At 44.7% G+C, this 19,068-nt stretch overlaps 1 non-coding gene across 1 annotated transcript; it reads left to right on the top strand.

The window, feature by feature from the left end:
- Positions 1-1,910: 1,910 nt before the first annotated feature.
- TRNAM-CAU (transfer RNA methionine (anticodon CAU)) lies at positions 1,911-1,983 on the top strand. Its single transcript has one exon. It is a non-coding gene; the product is annotated as a tRNA-Met (tRNA).
- The last annotated feature ends 17,085 nt before the right edge of the window (positions 1,984-19,068 follow it).

Below are 19,068 nucleotides of genomic sequence, written 5' to 3'. Positions count from 1 at the left end.
CCCCAGGACAGTGCTCAGCACACAACACGTTCTCAATGAGTAGAATGAATGATGCGATGACAAGGAAGGGAGGTTTAAGGGAGGTCTTATAGAAATAATCTACCATAGTGGTCCTCAAGCTTTCTGGTGTCCGGACTCTTTACTCTTTTTTTTTTTTTTTTTTTAAAGAATTTTATGTTTAAGTAATATCTACACCCAGTGTGGGGCTCGAACTTACAACCCAGAGATCAAGGTCGCGTGCTGTGTGGACTAAGCCAGCCAGGTTCCCCAGGACTCTTTACGCTCTTAAAAATTATTGTGAAACCCAACGTTCTTTGTGGATTATACCCCTCAGTATTTACTATGTTAAGAGTTCAGACGGCAAATTTAAAAGTATTTATCTGTTCGGTTTTTTCTAAAATGAGCGCGATCAACCTACTAGGTGTTATCATGAGTCACACTTCATGAAAAAATAACCATATATGTTTTTCTTTAACTCTCCTTAATGACTGGCTTAGTGGAAGACAGATTTTCATATCTGCTTCTACATTCAAAATGCTGTAAGCATATGAAGAAAGTTTGGCATCATACAGATATGTTGTTAGAAAGGGAAAGAGTATTTTAATAGCCTTTTCAGGTAACCATGGACATTCTTCTCTGATGACCTTATACCAAAACGCGACAGGTTGTACTTTCCGTAGGGTTGGCTGTGATGTGGAATCTGAAGCCTTCTCGCTATCTTTGGATGCGTGATTTGGTAACAACTTGGTCGTATTGGTCCACTGAGATATCTCGCTTTTCCAAATGTTGGAACATTTCAGTGTAGAGTATCCAACAGAAAAGAACATTCGTTAACACCGTCACCAATCTCATCAGAAATGCCTGTAGGTGTTGGGAAGCTGCAAGTTCATGATGTCTCCTAAAAGCTGATTTTCACCTGAAAGCTAATAACTCGTCATTGCAAACAAAGCCTCTCGGTTCTTGCCTTTGAGTTTATTACTTTTTGGTACGGGCTGATTTCTTTGATTTTTGCGAAAATGTCTGACTATGTCACAGTTTGGTTTCTTATTTATTCTTTCAAATGAAAATGCTGCTCCATCCAAGTATATACTTTTTTTACTGCTTCATCAAGGACATTCTTAAGGAAAACACTTGTCCCCAGAGAATGTGGCAGCTGTGGACACAGCGAGGGGTCAGTGGTACCTCTTGATATTAGATGCTTAATCCATAGACGGAACTAGGAGTTTTACCGACTGTTTTTGGACCATCAGCTTTTTGCATAACAAATAAAGCCTTGATGTTATGAAAACATTATTGGCCTCACATACCTTGAAAGTGTCTCAGGAATCCCCTGGATCTATCCACCACTCTTTGAGAACGGATGATCTGAAGTTATCTGCGGGGATTGGAGGGACAAAGGGCCAAGGTTGCCTTGGAAATTTTGAACCCAGGTGCCAAGACCACGGCAGGCTGTGAATTGAGGTTGGTTGAATGGACGACCCTCAAGATTAAGGGTCCCCTGCTCTACCCACTGAGCCAGCCAGGCATCCTCCTGTGAATAGGATCTTTAATAGAATTTTTGGTTGCCTGGAGAAAACATGGAGACTCATATAATCAGTTTGTGATACTTCGAGGGGAGTATCTCGGGTGACATACGTGGAAATGCAGATTTCAATGGACAGAAAAGTGTAGACTATGGACATATTCGGGAGGTATTCATTCAACTATTTAGTGAGTCTACTACTCCCAACAGAGGAGACTGTGGACGGTCAAAAATTCATTCATGTCTCCGAGGGAAAGACAATCCAGATCAACAGAAAGGGAGACGGAAAACACCCGCCAAAGGTCAAACACAAGTGTTCGGTGGGCACATCATGGTTTCCAGGAATCAGATGATTCTTTTAAGGTCTAATCGGAGCCTGGTACCCGTCGCCTTCTTAGCGCAGTGGGCAGCGCGTCAGTCTCATAATCTGAAGGTCCTGAGTTCGAGCCTCAGAGAGGGCAAGTCCTTTTGCGCGGAAGCGTGCGCCCCTCCGCGTTTTCACCGCAGGTGGTAACCTTAACCCCCTTTTAGGGGTGAGTTGTTGGAGCATCCTGGGAGAGCTGGGACGTAGCGTCTCCCATCCTGAATCCAGAGGGTGGCGCCACTTGAGATGCGGCGCTTTCGCACAGCGAGCGCCCGGGTCCCCATCCGAGCCGTGCCCCACGGCTGCGTCCCGGAGGTGCGGGCCCGGGGACGGGTGAGGCTCGGGCGCCCGCGTGTCCCGAGAAACCGGGCGGGGACGGCCCGCGGCACGTGCCGGGACGGGCGGGGACCCGCGGGCGCTGCCCTCCCCCGACTTCGCCGCGCGGGCCTGTGGCGCGCTCGCGGTGGGGACCCGCGGCCTCGCGATCGGCCGCCCGCAGGGCTGCGTCCCGGCGCACAGGTGCACGGCGCTCGGCTGCTTTTCCCGTTCTCAGGGTCACGGGCGCAGAAGACCGGGCGATCCCGGACGTCTTTGAAGCGTAGTCAGTTGCGTCTTTCTGCCTTTTTTCCGCGTTTGGCTCCCCCCGCGGCGGAGCTGGCGAGGGCTTGCCGGGCACTCCCACGGACTGCGCGTGGACCGCGAGGGAGCGCGCGGCAAGGGGCGTGCGCGGGGAGCGCGGAGGTCCGGCCGCGCGGGGGCGCTGGGTGTCGGCCGGGCGCGCGCCAGGCGGCTCCGGTTCCCGCGGCGGGAGCACCTGACGGTAGGGCGGCCGGCACCCCTCGGCCAACCGGACCCGGCTTTACGTGGGGCTGACCTGGGAAGGAAGGAAGGAAAGAAGGAAGGAAGGAAGGAAGGGAGGAAGGGAGGAAGGAAAGAAGGGAGGGAGGAAGGAAGGAAGGAAGAGAGGAAGGGAGGAAGGAAGGGAGGAAGGAAAGAAGGGAGGGAGGGAGGGAGGGAGGGAGGGAGGAAGGAAGGAAGGAAGGAAGGAAGAGGGGCCAGCAAGTCTCAGAACAGGCCCTGGCTCGCGCCGCGGGCTGCAGGGTGCCGGAGGGTCAAGGCCACGGGAGGTTACGACGCCCAGTGGACTTTATAGAAACTGAATTCACGCAGGAAGAAAGGAGGAAACACAGTGTTGGGAAGTGTGTCCTTAAAGAAGCGTTTACCCACCTGCCTGGGATCCCATCACCACCCGCCCGGCCTCCCTGTTTCAAGTGCAATGCCAGTCCGGGGCCCTAGCTTCAGGAAAGAGGCCATTCTCTGTGCCACACACAGAACCCACCTAGTTGTTCCCCCTTTTGCCCTAGAGGCTCCTGGAGATGGAAACAAACGTGCAAAAACTTGCCAGCGAGAAAGCAATTCCACCCCACCCGTTCTCAGAACTTACTGGGGCCTAGCCTGCCGGGGGAGGGGACTCACTCAGAGGTACACAGCAGTGGGACAGTCCCTGCCTTTGGGCGCTTTCTCACGACGTTTTCTCGTTTCCAATAGGAGCCCAAACCCCGAGATTGCTGAGGGTGATGCTGAGGCCATGAGGAGGTCCTGGGAAAGGCTTCGCCCCTGGAGCGTAAGAAATTATCACGTCTCCCGGACCCCTTGACTTTTCAGGCCACCAAGGTGAAGTGAGGACCGAATAACTGCCTAACATCCCGGAGAGTGCCCGGGGCAAGGGCGTGAGGACAACCAATGGCTCTCTTGTCTCCATCACAGGGCGCAGCTCCCAGGTTCATGGGGACCTGAACCTGTCCCGAGTGGGGAAGACCGCCTCAGGCACCGCCCTGTTGGTTCATCCGGGTATTCCAGAATCGCCTTCTGTTTTGTCAAAAGTTAGGATCATCAACTGCTGTGGCTGACTGGATGGTGGCCTGGGGGGAAGCCACTCCGGGCGCTGTGTTGGCACCTCTGGCCCCGGGGGTGCCTAGTCCAGGGGTAAGTGGGAAAACCCTGTACATAGGAAAAATGGTCATTTATATGTAATTCAAGATAAGCACTTTTTTTTTAAGTTTAAAACACCAATTAAACATGCTGTCCTTTAGACATAAAAAGGAATGTGGTGGGTTTTGTTGCTGTTGTTGGTTGGTTTTTTTTAAGTTGCTAAACAAAATAATCGGTCGAAAGAAATCAAGGTTCAGCTTTCATTTTTTTAATATTATTCCTTTTTCGAGATACAGAGAGAGACAGTGTGAGTGGGGGAAGGACAGAGAGAGAGGGAGACAGAATCCAAAGCGGGCTCCAGGCTCTGAGCTGTCAGCACAGAGCCCGACGCTGGGCTTGAACCAAGAGCTGTGAGATCATGACCTGAGCCGAAGTCGGTGGCTTAACCGACTGAGCCCCCCAGGCGCCCCTGAATATGCTATTTAGATGACTCAATTAAAAGAGTGATCCATTGAGCTTTGGGGACAGGCTGACAGAGACTTGATCCAGGGTCGGGAAGATCTGCAGGAGGGACATTCCCCCCCCCCCCCCCCGCCACGTCCAAGGGTTGAGACTGGGGGACTCGAGGGCATTATCTCCAGAGGGAATGGCAGGTGTGGGATTAGCAGCCGGGGGTACACGCAGGGCTGAAGGTCCATCTGGTTCCGGGTCTGCGGGGGTGGGGTGTGGGGGGGCAGGTGTCACAGTGGCCACATTCCGTTACCTCCCTTCAATCCCTACCCCCAGCTGGCACTGTTTGATCGTCCCACACAGAGGGCTTGAGCAGTAGGGAGATACACGGTAGCTTTGAGGTTTCTGCCACCTACACTCGTTCGCTCCCATGGGCATCTGGTGGGCTGGCCGAGGATCCCCGCCCGGCCCTCAGGCCATCGGAGCCCCGTGGGAAGGAGTGAGGCTTTCTGCTTTAGTTTCCCCCCTGTGACCCCAGCTCTCAGCCTTGGGCACAGCAAGAGCAAAGACGTGGCATCAGCGAGACTGGGGCTAAAGAATACAACGAATTCACGTCTGCCTTTTGTTTTTGCTCTTGAAAAACAGAAAAGCGTAGAGACGGTTGGGGCAGTTACCTTACTTGTATTCTTTTATTTTTGATAATTTTAAATTTATTTATTTGAGAGAGAGCAAGCAAGCAGGACAGGGGCAAAAGAGAGAGGGAGAGAGAGAATCTCGGTGCTAGCACCGAGCCTGATGTGGAGCCCAGTCCCACGAACCGCGAGGTCATGCCCTGGGCCGAGATCAAGAGTCCAACACTTAGGATTCTGTGTCTCCCTCTCTCTCTGCTCCTCCCCTGCTCGCACTCTGTCTCTCTCTCAAAAATAAATAAATATTAAAAAAAAAAAAGAGTCTGACACTTAACCGACTGAGCCCCCCAGGCGCCCCTTACTCTTAAATTTTATATAGTTTTTGAATCGGTAACAAATGAACACAGTTCAATATTCAAGAGGTTTTCCAAAGGGCGCTCGCGTTCCCAGTGCTCAAGACCCTGCCCCAAATGCAGTTAAAGTTAGCAAATGCTCATGTGTATTTCCTAAGATACCTAAGGAATGTACAAGAAAGTATCTGTGAACCTAAGTGTATTTTTACGTATCCGGTTCTTGCTGTTCATGCTGTGAAAAGCTGCTTTTATCAGTGGACCTTGGATCTCTTTGTTTTTCCTCTTGTGCTCTTCCCCCCCCCTTTTCAAGTCCACCAGAGATTCGGTTGTAAGCAGTTACTGTATTTTATTTAACTGTCCTCCTGTTGAAGAGTCTTTAGGGTGTTTCCAGTCCCATGACGTTACAAACAAAGCTGCAGTTATTATGCGCATTTCCTGGCACAGGTAAGAGTGTCTGTAGCATGAAATCCTAGAAGTGCAGCCGCTGAGTTAATTTTGATAGATTTGGCCACATTGCCTTCCATGAGTGCGGTACGAGATCGGGAGGGAAGCGAACTGACCCTTCGCGGCCAGTGAGGAAAAATATACCAGGTTTCCTAGACACTGACGTTCACTTAGAGGAAAGACCATTCTCCGGGAAGGTGCCACCTGTTCAAATGGCCCACCGTGTTTACAGGCACATTTTGGAGCAGGGAAAAGGTAGAGCTCCTTGCTGGTGGGTAGAAGAAAGCCAAGTTTCAGAAACATGTAGGTGTCTGGGTTACGGCAAGAAAGGTAAAAGATATTCTGCCCCCAGCCCTGCTCCCCCCGCCCCTGGAGACCCTCCACTCCCACTGCTCCTGTGCCTGGAAGAGCCCTGGCCTCTCTGTCTTCTTTCCAGGAAACACCCCCCTTTTCCCTTTCACAGCCTTCCCTGAGCCTTCCCACCCACAGAAGCCCGGTAAGGCCAGGAACTCAGCATGCCTCCTCCAACCCGTGGGCCATCCAGTCCCAGACAGCATCTCAGGCCCGACGCACGGTCTAGTCCTGGGGGAAGAGTGGCCCCGGGGGCCCTGCACAGCTCTGTCTGAGGTGAGCCCAGATCTGCCTGCAGAGGGTGGGGGCCATGGGGCCAGGGCTGCGTGGGGGAGAGGAGGTTCTCAGCCAAGAGTAGACAGAGCCCTGGCTACTGACAGAGCGAAATAGTTCCAAACACTTGCACCTCAAAATGAAAGGGAAGGAAAAATAGAATTGAATACACATGAATAAAGAATAAAGTAAAACTGACTTGCTGTGTTCTTCGTGGCCACGAACACACTCTGCCCCGTGGCCTTGACATCAAGTCCTCTGAGCCGGCACCGTGTGATCAGAGGCCTCTGGCTTCCTTTTCTGTCCCTTTCCCCTTAGAAGCTGAACTTTGGGCAGTCATAACTTGAACCCGCACTTTGTCCTAATCAGAAAATGTAAAAAAGAAACCATCTGTTCCTGTTCTTCCCCTTCCTTTCCTCTTCTTCTCAAGATCGCTCCTGTAATTACATTGTATTGGATAAGGAGCCAAACGGCTAACTTAGAAATGGGCGTTATAGGCACAGGCAAGGTCCCAGGGGAACAAAATCACCTGGAATGAAGGGGGACTAACAAGCAGTTAACTTGCATAGAGGGGAGAGTGGGCTAACCATTCAGAGGATGAGGGGCTCTGGACACCTTCTTATCGGCGGAAGTAACTGTGACATGAGCAAATCTGCGTTTTTCAAAAGACAGCTGTGGTGCTTCTGCAAAAGATGGCTTGGAAAGAAGTGAAAGTTAAGCTCGAAGGTCAGAAGGCGCATTAGGGCATCACCTTGGTGGACCCGGCAGGGCACTGGCAGCCAATGAGACTCATTTCTCCCTTGAGCAGACATTTCATGAGGGCTTACCTCAGCTGTTAGCCTCTGGGGCTCCACATTAGCTACGCGTCTTGGGGATTCAGTCACAGCCAAGACAGACCTAAGTCATACATTCTTGTATGGGGAGACAAAAACACAAAATCATAAACTAGGTAGTTTCAGAGACGATGGAAGTAAGCACTAATGGTTCAGGGGAAAGTGCTCTGAGGGATGATCTTGAGGTGAGCCTCAATAATGTGAAGAGTCAAGAAGGCCAAGACTCCCGAGTCTTCAAGCAGAAGGAAGAGTAATGCCAATGACCCCAAGGCAACATTCCCTGGGTTACTCAAAGGGAAGATTAAGAGGAGCTAATGTTTCTAATTTAGACGGAGAGGTAGAATTGACAGAATTTGGTGGAAAACTGAACGCAGATGATGATAAGGAAGGAGAGGTCCTTAGCTCTCTGGCTTGGGCAATTGTGCGGATGGTCGTGCTTTCTCCCAAGACTGGATATTCTTCACTAAAGCAGACTTGGGGAGAGAAATGATTAGGTTCTTGCCAGGTCCTGTGAGTTCTGAAATACTCATGGGATGTGCGAGTAGAGATACCAGTAAGGGATTATGGACGAAAATTGGAACTCAGGAGAGATGGCCCTCCAGAATAGAGAAAGTGCTTGTAATTGAAGCAAAGAGAAATAAACCACTTGGGGCTGTACAACTCAATACTGGAGCCACCAGTGACGTGTGGTTATCAAGTATTTGAAATGTGCTATGAAATGAGATGCACCAGAAGCGTAACATCTACATCAGGTTTCAAAAACTTAGTATGAGGCAAAGAGTGCAAAATATCTCATTAATAATTTTTATACTGGGGTGCCTGGGTGGCTCAGTCGGTTGATCGCCGACTTCCGCTCAGGTCATGATCTTGGGGTTGACAGGTTCGAGCCCCGCGTCGGGCTCTGGGCTGACAGCTCAGAGCCTGGAACCTGTTTCCGATTCTGTGTCTCCCTCTCTCTCTGCCCCTCCCCTGCTCATGCTCTGTCTCACAAATAAATATAAAACATTGAAAAAAATTAAAAAAAATAATTTTTATATTGATTAGTTGTTGAACTGATAATATTTGGGATTTTCACTTGTTTCTGTTTGTGTGTGTGTTTTTTATATGTAAGTTTATTTTTTGAGAGAGAAAGCGAGTGAGCAGGGGAGGAGCAGAGAGAGAGAGAGAGAGAGATTCTCAAGCAGGCTCTGCACCGGGCTCGAACTCACCATGAGATCACGACCTGAGCCAAATTAAGAGTTGGACGTTTAACCCACTGAGCTACCCAGGCGCCCCTGTTTCTGTTTGCTTTTGAATGTGACTACTAGAACATTTAAAATTATATGTACGATGCCTATTTCTGTCGGATAGCACAGGTATAAGGTAATAATAGTTCTGAACCTCCTGGTGAGAAGGGGATCACATTTGTAGAAATATTTACATATAAGGTAAGAACGGTCACAGATCCAACCGTCCCCCACCCAGGCAAATTAGCTCGAGAGAAGAAGCGGCCCAAGGACAGAACCTCAAAGAATATTCACAGAGAAAGAGAGAGAAAAGGTGAGGACACGAAGACCACTGGAGAGTTCCAGGAGAGCTAGCTGGCGCTATCCAAATCCCAGGAAGAGATGGGGCAGGGTGGAGAGAATTTCAAAAACTGTAGCCCTCAGGAAGAAAAAATGTAGAAATTCCTATTGGATTTTACAACTTTAAGGAGATCGCAGCGGCCTGAATAAAAGCAGTGTACATGAGATGCCACACGCGAGTAGCCTGTCGTCGGCTGTGGGCTGAAGGAAGGTTGGGATCCACGCACATTTCTCCTTCCGGAATTTGGCAGTAGAGATCAGGACGAAAATGTACCAATTTCTTGAGAGTGGAATCAGTGAATTTTACGCCAAGGAGAACCTTAACGCCTGCGCGTACATTTTTTTTCAGACTTCAGTCGCAAATACCATCTCCCTTCACAGGTCACCAAGAAACCAAGTAAAATCCACACTTTCTTTAATGTTTTAAGTCTCTTGTCAGCTATAGAAGGTCCCTTGCTTTTCTTTTTAAATGATTATTAATTAGCTAATATACTTTATTTTTTAGAGCACTTTTATATTAAAAAACAATTTTTGAGTGGAAAGTATATTGTTTCCGATAGACAACGTTACCTTTGCTCCTCCATAGTGTCCCCTATATATATATTTTTTTAATTTTTTACAATGTTTATTCAGTGTTTGAGAGAGAGACACACACACTGAATCCAAAGCAGGCTCCAGGCTCCGAGCTGTCAGCATAGAGCCCCATGTGAGGCTTGAACCCAAGAACTGTGGGATCATGACCTGAGCCAAAGTCTGATGCTTACCTGACCCAGCCACCCAGGCGCCCCATCCCCTGTTAGCAACATTTGCCATTAGTCTGGCACATGTGTTACAATGGGTGAATCAATATTACGATTAGTGACTGAAGTCCATAGTTAACATTCTTGTGATACGTTCTATGGGTCTTGACAAACGTATAACAACATGTATCCACTACGCCAGAGTCATACAGAGTAGTGGTTCGTGCCAATGGACTTGGTAAAGGAGCTGGGTCTTTTATCCTACGTAATTTCCCACCTTGTGGATTTATGCAATTGCCTCTTTGTGGTGTCCCTTGACATGTTTCTTGACTTGCTCTATTTCCTGCCAACTGGTAGTTCGAGGCAGAGGTTCCCTTAGCTTCAGGTTCAAATACCTTAACAGTAAAATTTGGTAGGTATTGTGTGCCTCACCTTGAGGTACATAATGTCCAAATTTCCCATTTTTAGCCATCAATATTAACGCTGATATAGGAGCTCAAATGTCTATACTGTCATATACACATCTCATATATATAATCAAATGTTGACATATAAAACTGATACACAAAATAATTTTAGACAATATCATTAAACGAGTAAACATAAGCACAAACACAGTATTAATTCTCAAATGTGCATCTTAGAGAAAAATAGAAAGCATACTTTCAGACTCCTTAGAAGCTAACAAAAATCAGAATTTTGAATGACTTATTCCTTGGGTTCTGCAGAAACTGCTCTGGGGGGGGGGGGGGGGGGACGTCCCGCGAGCAAAAGTGGAGAATGCAGGCGTCGATCCCGCTACCTCTCGCATGCTAAGCGAGCGCTCTACCACTTGAGCTAATTCCCCCTGGCGCCTGCGTCGTTCAGCCTGTTTTATGACCTTGAGGCGGATTCCATTCCAGTCCCACTTTCTAGTTTCCAGGCGGTTCGGACCCTCGGGAAGCGGCACCGCCGGGGCGGAGCCGGAAGGGGGCTTCTATCTAGAACACAGCCTGGGGCCCTGGAGGCGCGGACCTGCCCTGCGCGGGAGGCGGGGGGGGGGGGGGGGGGGGGGGGAGACAGGAGCAAAGGCCCGCGGGAAGCACCCCCCCAACCCCCACCCCCCCTTCCCCTGCGCCCTGCGGTCGGAGCGGGGAGCACAGGGGTCCCTCTCTAGCACGCCTGCTCCGAGCGCTTGGAAGCGCTCCTGCACCCCACACCCGGGCGACAAACCCTAGCATCTTTCCACTTATTGTTCCTTCAAATAATTCATCTTTCATCTGTTACCTGAGCTATTCATGGCTTCCCCATTAGGGGGTGAGACCTGCTGTTACCTGTTTCTCCTGGAGTCTGGAGCGCTTGCTTTTCTACTGACTTTTAGACCATTGAGTCTAGAACTCTGTTTTTTAAAGAAGTAGCTGGCCTGGGGGACTCATTTATGGTGATTTATTTTACGGTGGTCCATATCGTGGTGCCGGTTTACAAAATATCAACACGATTGAAGCATAATTTATATGCAGTAAAATGCAGACATCTTAAGTGTGTAGTTCAATGAATTTTGACAAGGTATGCGAGCATGTAACCATCACCACAATTAAAATATAGAACAGTTTCGCAATCCCTATCAAAATAACACCAGCATTCTTCACAGAGCTAGAACAAACAATCCTAAAATTTGTATGGAACCAGAAAAGACCCCAAATAGCCAAAGTAATCCTGAAAAAGAAAACCAAACCTGGAGGCATCACAATCACGGATTTCAAGCTATACTACAAAGCTGTAATCATCAAAACAGTATGACACTGGCACAAAAACAGACACTGAGATCAACGGAACAGAACAGAGAACCCAGAAATGGACCCACAAACGTATGGGCAACTAATCTCTGACAAAGCAGGAAAGAATATCCAATGGCATAAAGACAGTCTCCTCAGCAAGTGGTGCTGGGAAAACTGGACAGCGACATGCAGAAGAATGAACCTGGACCACTTTCTTACACCATACACAAAAATAAACTCAAAATGGATGAAAGACTTCAATGTAAGACAGGAAGCCATCAAAATCCTCAGGGAGGAAGCAGGCAAAAACCTCCTTGACCTTGGCCGCAGCAACTTCTTTCTCAACACGTCTCTGGAGGCAAGGGAAACAAAAGCAAAAATGAACTACTGGGACCTCATCAAAATAAAAAGCTTCTGCACAGCGAAGGAAACAATCAGCAAAACTAAAAGGCAACCAACGGAATAGAAGAAGATATTTGCATATGACATATCTGGTAAAGGGTTAGTATCCAAAATCTATAAAGAACTTACCAACTCAATACCCCAAACCCAAATAACCCAGTGAAGAAATGAGCAGAAGACATGAATAGACACTTTTCCAAAGAAGACATCCGGGTGGCCAACCAACACATGGAAAAATGCTCCACATCACTTATCATCAGGGAAATACAAATCAAAACCACAATAAAATGCCACTTCACACCTGTCAGAATGGCTAACGTTAACAACTCAGGCATCAACAGATGTTGGCGAGGATACAGAGGAAGGGGAACCCTTTTGCATTGTTGGTGGGAATGCAAGCTGGTGCGGCCACTCTGGAAAACAGTATGGAGGTTCCTCAAAAAAAAAAAAAAAAAAAAATAGAACTACCCTACGGCCCCGGAATTGCATTACTAGGTATTTACCCAAGGGATACAGGTGTGCTGTTTCAAAGGGGCACATGCACCCCAATGTTTGTAGCAGTGCTACTGACAATAACCAAAGTATGGAAAGAGCCCAAATGTCCATCGATGGATGAATGGATAAAGATGTAGTATATATATACAATGGAGTATTACTTGGAAATCAAAAAGAATAAAATCTTGCCATTTGCAACTACGTGGATGGAGGTGGAGGGTATTATTCTAAGTGAAATTAGAGAAAGACAAATATCATATTATTTCACTCATATGTGGAATTTCAGAAACAAAACAGATGAACCTAAGGGAAGGAAAGCAAAAATGATATAAAAACAGAGAGGGAGACAAACCGTAAGAGACTTAAATACAGAGAACAAACTGAGGGTTGCTGGTGGGCTGTTGGGTGGAGGGATGGGCTAAATGGGTGAGGGGCATTAAGGAAGGCACCTGTGGGATGAGCACTGGGTGTTCTATGTAAGTGATGAATCACTAAATTCTATTCCTGAAATTATTATGACACTGTATGTTAACTAACTTGGAAAGAACAAAAGAATGAAAGAGAAACAAGGAAGGAAGGAAAGAAGGAAGGAAGGAAGGAAAAATTAAAAATTAAAAATAAAAAGAAAGGAGGAAAACAAAAAGATATGGAGCAGTTTCATTGTATGGGTTTTCTAGGGCCGCCATAACAAAGTGCCAAAAACTGGATGGCTTAAAACAAACATTTATGGTCTTAGCTCTAGAGTCTAGAAGTCTGAAGTCAAGGTCTCTGTCAGGCGGTGCTCTCTCTCATGGCTCTCGGCAGAATCCTTCCTTGCCTCTCCAAGCTTCTGGTATTTGCCAGCAATCCTAGGAGTTGTCTCCCCAGTAGACGCCCCACTCCAGCCACCAGACCGTCTTCCGCTGATGTGCCTTCACATGGCCTCCCTCCTGGCATGTGTCTCTCCATGTCCAAATCTCCCCCTTTGGTAGGGACACAAGTCAGATCAGATTAGGGCTCACCTCAAGACCTCATTTTAACTCGATTACTTCTAGAACAACCCTATTTCCGAGTCAGGTCACATTTCCACACACTGAGGGGTAGGACTTCAACCCATATCTTTTGGGGGAACTACAATTCAGCTCCAAATATCCATCATCTCAGAGTTCCCTCAGGACCCTTTGCCATGAACTTCCCACACACGCCTCCACTATAGCTGCGTGAGACCACTGGACTGATTTCTGTCAATGTGGATGAATTTTGTTCTTGAATTTCATACATTTTTTTCACCCCGCCTGTTTTGGAGGGTTCACCTGTATTATTGCACGTATCAGATGTACATTCTTTACCGCCGACTACTCTTCCGTTGTGTGAATATGCCTGAAACATTATTATTCACTTACCTGTGACAGACATTTGATGGACTAGTATGAATGAAAATTCATATAAAATGTTTTGGCAGGCATATGGTTTTATTTCACTTAAATATTTAGGAGGAGAATTGCCTGGTTATATCTTAAGCGTATGTTTCACTTCATCGTCAACTGTCAAATATTTTTCCAAACTGGGAGCTCAAATTTACACTGCACCCACCAGTGTGTGAGAGTTTCAATTTCCCCACATCTGGGCAATGTTTGATGTTGTCAGTCGTCTTCCTTTATATGTAGGGGTTTTAATTTTCATTCGGATTTACTTTGCATTTCCCTGAAGGTCAATGTTGCTGAACACCGTTCAATGTGACTGTTGCTCATGTATGCGTCTCATTTTATGAAATTCGTGCTTGAATTTTTGTGCTCTTATGCTTACTGGGTGTCTGTCCTTATATCACTGAGTGGGAAGAGTATGTTTTATATTTTCAATACAAGTCCTATGTTATAGTTTGTGTATATAATAAGTTCACATATAAAAGTACCTTAAATATTTTTCTCAAGTCTTTGTCTTGACTTTGCATTTTCTTAATATTGTGTTTTAGAAAGAAAACATCTAAGAGGTGCCTGGCTGGCTCAGTCAGGGAAGTATGTGACTCTTGTTCTCAGGGTTGTGAATTTGAGCCCCATGTTGGGCATAGAGATTTCTTTTTTAGAAAAAATCTTAAAAAAAAGAAAGCAAACATTTAACAATTTTATGAAATCCAATTTCTTTTTTTTAACAGCTCATGCTCTTTGGGTCCCTGATTAGAATGCTTTTTCTACATTAATTACATGCAGGTTTTTTTTCTTGTTTACTTCTACACATTTGATAGTTTGTGTTAAATTTCATGTACTGTATATGAATGATTTTGATTTTGTTTTTTGTATTAAGTGCAAGATAAGAATGGAGATTCATATTTTCCATACGTTTATCCAGTTGCTAAGGACCATGTTTGAAAAACCTTTCCTTTCTCCCATTAAATGACATTTTACGTCTGTCATAAATCAAGATGCGTAGGTCTGTTTCTGGACATTCTCTCCTTTCCCATTAATCTATGTAAGTATGGCAGTACTCCAATATTTTGATTACTATAGCTTTATAATATAAAATCTTGAAATCATGTGGTATAATTCCTCTACATTTGTTTTTCTTTTCCTAATTATTTTGGCTATTCTATGTTCTTCAGAATCAGCTTGTCAGTTTCTACAAAAACTCCTGCTATTGAGTTACTGATTAGTATTTAATTTTTTTTTAATGTTTATTCATTTTTGAAAGAGAGAGACAGAGCACAAGCAGGGGTGGGGTTGGAGAGAAAGGGGGACACAGAATCTGAAGCAGGCTTCAGGCTCTGAGCGGTCAGCACCAGAGCCCGACGCAGGGCTCCATCTCACGAACTGAGAGATCATGACCTGAGCTGAAGTCAGACGTTCAGCCAACTGAGCCACCCAGGCGCCCCTACTGGTTAGTATTTTATTGAATTTACAGATCAACTCAGAAAAAATTGACATCTTAGTAATACTGAATTTTCCAATTTTTGTAAATTTCTATGGTCAGGTCTTGTGCATCTTGTTAAATGTATCCCTAAGTATTTTATTGATTGTAATTGAAAATGCTCACTTAATGTTTCAATTCTTTGTTGCCAGTATATATATAAATACAATTAATGTTTCTTTATTATTGTTGTAATCTGTGACCTAAATTTACTTATAGATATAATGCTTATTTTTGTAGATTTATGAGGATTTTCTGTGTAGCTGTTATGTTGTGTGCAAATCAATATGGTTTTATGTCTTCTTTTAAAATATGTGTTATTCATTCATTCATTCATTCATTCATTCATTCATTCCAGTTTTGTTTTGTTTGGTTTGGTTTTGTTTGCACTGGTTGGGGCTTCCAGTAAAATGTAGAATGGACATGGTATGAACAGACATTTTTGCACCTATTTCTTGTTTACTGAGTTAAAAAGTCATATGGATGGTATATTTGGTCAAATATTTTTTCTGTATCAAATGAGATTATTATCTATATATCTTTGCCCTGCTAATATGTTACATTTGATTGACTTTCCAATACTGAAGTAAACTTTCATTCGTGAGACAATGTCTCCTAATTCATGGTGTATTACCCTTTTTATAGATTGCTGGATTTAATTCATTAATATTTGAAAAACAATTTTTGCCTCTATGTTAATGAGGGATATTGGCCTATAGTTTTCTCGTAAGGATTTTCTCTGCTTTTGGTGCCCAGGTTATGCTGTGCTTATAAAACAAAACAGAAAGCATTCCCTGCTTTTCTATCTGGAACATGTTCAGATTGGATTGACTGATATTCTTGTTTTTTCTAAAAGTACTTAATTAAATATACCAGTGAATGAAAACATACCAAAAATATTAAATAGCTTAATATTTTTAAAAATACTCAGTGGCTTTGTGGAAAGTTTTAAATGTATGAGTTGAATATCTTTAATAGTTACAGGGCTTTTCAATATTTCTATTTCCTCTTGTGTATGTTTAAGTGAACTGTGTTTTAAGTAAGCTGTATTTTTATTTTTTTTTGTTTGCTTGTTCTTGTTGAGGTTTAGCTGACATATTGTATTAGTTTCAGGTGTTCAACATAGTGGTTTGACATTTGTATATGTTGTGAAATGATCAGCACAATAAGTCTAGTTAGCATGCATAAATTGTGTTTTAAAGGGATTTTCCCATTTTGCCTAACCCTATAGTTTCTGGCAAAAAGTTTTTCATAATATTCCCAGTTACCTTAATATTATGCATAGATCCTTTCATCATTCTTTCTAATCTCAGTAGTGTCTCCAGTGATGTCCTCCTTTTAAAAAATATTTATTTATTTTTGAGAGAGAGAGTGTGTGTGTGTGAGTTGGGGAGGGGCAGAGAGAGACAGGGAGACACAGAATCTGAAGCAGGCTCCAGGCTCTGAGCTGTCAGCACAGCGTTCAATGTGGGGCTCGAACTCACAAACTGTGAGATCATGACCTGAGCCAAAGTGGGATGCTTAACCAACTGAGCCACCCAGTCGCTCCAAGTGATGTCCTCTTTTGTTAACGAAAAATTTCATCCTCTCTTTTTTTATTGGCCTATTTATTTATTGACATTTTCAGAGAACCAGATTTTGTTTCATTAATTTTCTTTATCATTATTTTCAATGATAGCCAAACTATGGAGAGAGCCCAAATATCCATCGACTGACAAACAGATAAAGAAAATGTGAGATATATATAGATATATAGATATATAGATATATATGCATATGCATTTATATGTATACACACACACACAATGGAATATATCTCAGCCATCAAAAAGAATGAAATCTTGCCATTTGCAATGACGTGGTTGGAGCTAGAATGTATTATGCTAAGTGAAATAAGTCAATCAGAGAAAAACATCATATGATCGCACTCATATGTGGAATTTAAGAAACAAAACAGATGAACACGTTGGGGGCGGGGGAGAAGAGAGGGAAACAAACCACAAGAGACTCTTAGGAATAGAGAGAACCATCTGAGGGTTCACGGAGGGAGATGGGGTGGGGGATGGGCTGGATGGGTGATGGGTACTAAGGAGGGCACCTGTTGTGATGAGCACTGGGTGTTGTGTGTAAGTGATGAATCACTAAATTCTATTACTGAAACCAATATTGCACTGTATGTTAATTAACTGAAATTTAAAATAAAACAAAGAGATAAATAGAATTTAAAAAGCTTTCTTTATTGCTTATTTTATATTTTATCAATTTCTGCTTTTTGCGCTTTCCTTCTTTGGATTTAATGTACTCTTCTTTGTCTAGCTTCTCAAGGTGAAATCTTTTATTATTGGTTTCAAACCTTTTTTCTTTTTTAATATAAGAACTTCCAACTCTAAATTTTCTTTTGTCATTACTTTTACTGCACTCCAAATTTTTTCCTAAAGTTGCATTTTTACTAACATTCAATTTCAAATGTTTTTTTTTTTAACTTGCCTTGACATAGCTTCTTTGACCAATATTATTTAGATGTATGTTGTTTAATTTCAGACATATGGGGACTTTCCAGATACCTATTTGTTATTCTAATTTACTTTTGTTGAGACTGTGCTCTCTAGAATATCATTCATTTTATACCATAAAGACAGCATGTTATCTATCTATCTATCTATCTATCCATCTTTCTTGTTTCCCTTCCCCATCTTAGTTGAGATCACCTGACTACATTATTAAGAAGTAACAGCTTCTTAACCCACCTAAGTCTCCGCAAGATTTCCCCCTTCAATGTTTTCTTCATAGGACCCAACTCCAAGGTGCTCTTTCAACTGCAAAGCTAGTTTTAAAACTCACTCCTTAGAAGTGTCGAATGACTGCCTATGGTTACCACCATAAAGTTAGTATTCTTTTGCCTTTATTATCTCAGCATTGAATATATCTCCAGCATCATTTTCCTACTAGAATTCACACGTAACTACTTCTAGCTCTTCAAAACAAGGGAAAACCAGTTGCTGAATCGACTCCAGGACTTGGCATTATTTCTACGTGCCTGAAACAGTCCCACCATCCCCACCAGTCCCTACACACTCTCCTTCACCCCTCGATGCATTCAGTGCGGGGGGGGGGGGGGGGGTTCTCAGGAGTCCCCGCACTCAGTCAGTAGCTCCACTGTCTCATAATTGTGGTTTGCCTCAGTTTCTTCCTTATTAGGTTGCCACGTTCGTAGAGGGCAGGAATTCATACCCTCGTTCTGATCTGCATGCGTGGCATCATTCGCTGTTGATTTTGATCTACGCTGGCTACGAGACGCTTATTAGACGTGTGATTTGCAAGTGCTGCCTCCCATTCTGTGCCCTTTTGACTCTCTTGTGCCCTGTGAGGCACAGAGGTTTTGACTTTGATGGAGTCCAGCTTTTCCTCATTTTTGTTTCTTTTCTCTCTGGGGCTTGTGAGGTACACTCTGAGGACATCAGACCGAGACCAAGCGGAGAGGGGCTTGAATGTAGGAGCTGTTTTAGAGATATCTAGACAGTTGAATGTCATAATCGTTTGGAGGTAATCAGACAGGGGTGTTCATTTATGTTAATTAATCACATAATGGTGGATCGAGAATGCCTGTTCATTTATAAATGTGCGAGGCAGCGATCAGAATCAACATTGTCTAGAAACCCCTCCCTCCCCCCCCCCCAAAACAAGTTGATCCCAGGAAACCCAGCTTGTGTGATCAGCTCAACAACAAAGAGCCCCAGGCAGTCGCAGGAGTGCCTCAACTCAGGGTCAGAAGAGAAGATGTGAAGGGTTTGGAGGATGGAGTTATTAATCCTAAGACAGTTTTAGGGCGAAAGTTGATAAGATCCTTCTAGGCCGGGATGGGGTGGATTTTTAAAAAAATATAATTTATTGCCAAATTGGCTAACATACAGTGCGTAAAGTGCGCTCTCGGTTTTGGGGGTAGATTCCCGTGGTTCATCGCTTCCATACAACACCAAGTGCTCATCCCAACAAGTGCCCTCCTCAATGCCCATCCCCCCACCTCCCCCTCTCCCCTCCCCCGCCCCCCATCAACCCTCAGATTGTTCTCTGTATTTAA

This window comes from Prionailurus viverrinus, chromosome B2 (genome assembly GCF_022837055.1).
Source record: "Prionailurus viverrinus isolate Anna chromosome B2, UM_Priviv_1.0, whole genome shotgun sequence".
Classification (NCBI taxonomy): Eukaryota; Metazoa; Chordata; class Mammalia; order Carnivora; family Felidae; genus Prionailurus; species Prionailurus viverrinus.
This window is presented reverse-complemented; position numbering and strand designations above follow the sequence as displayed.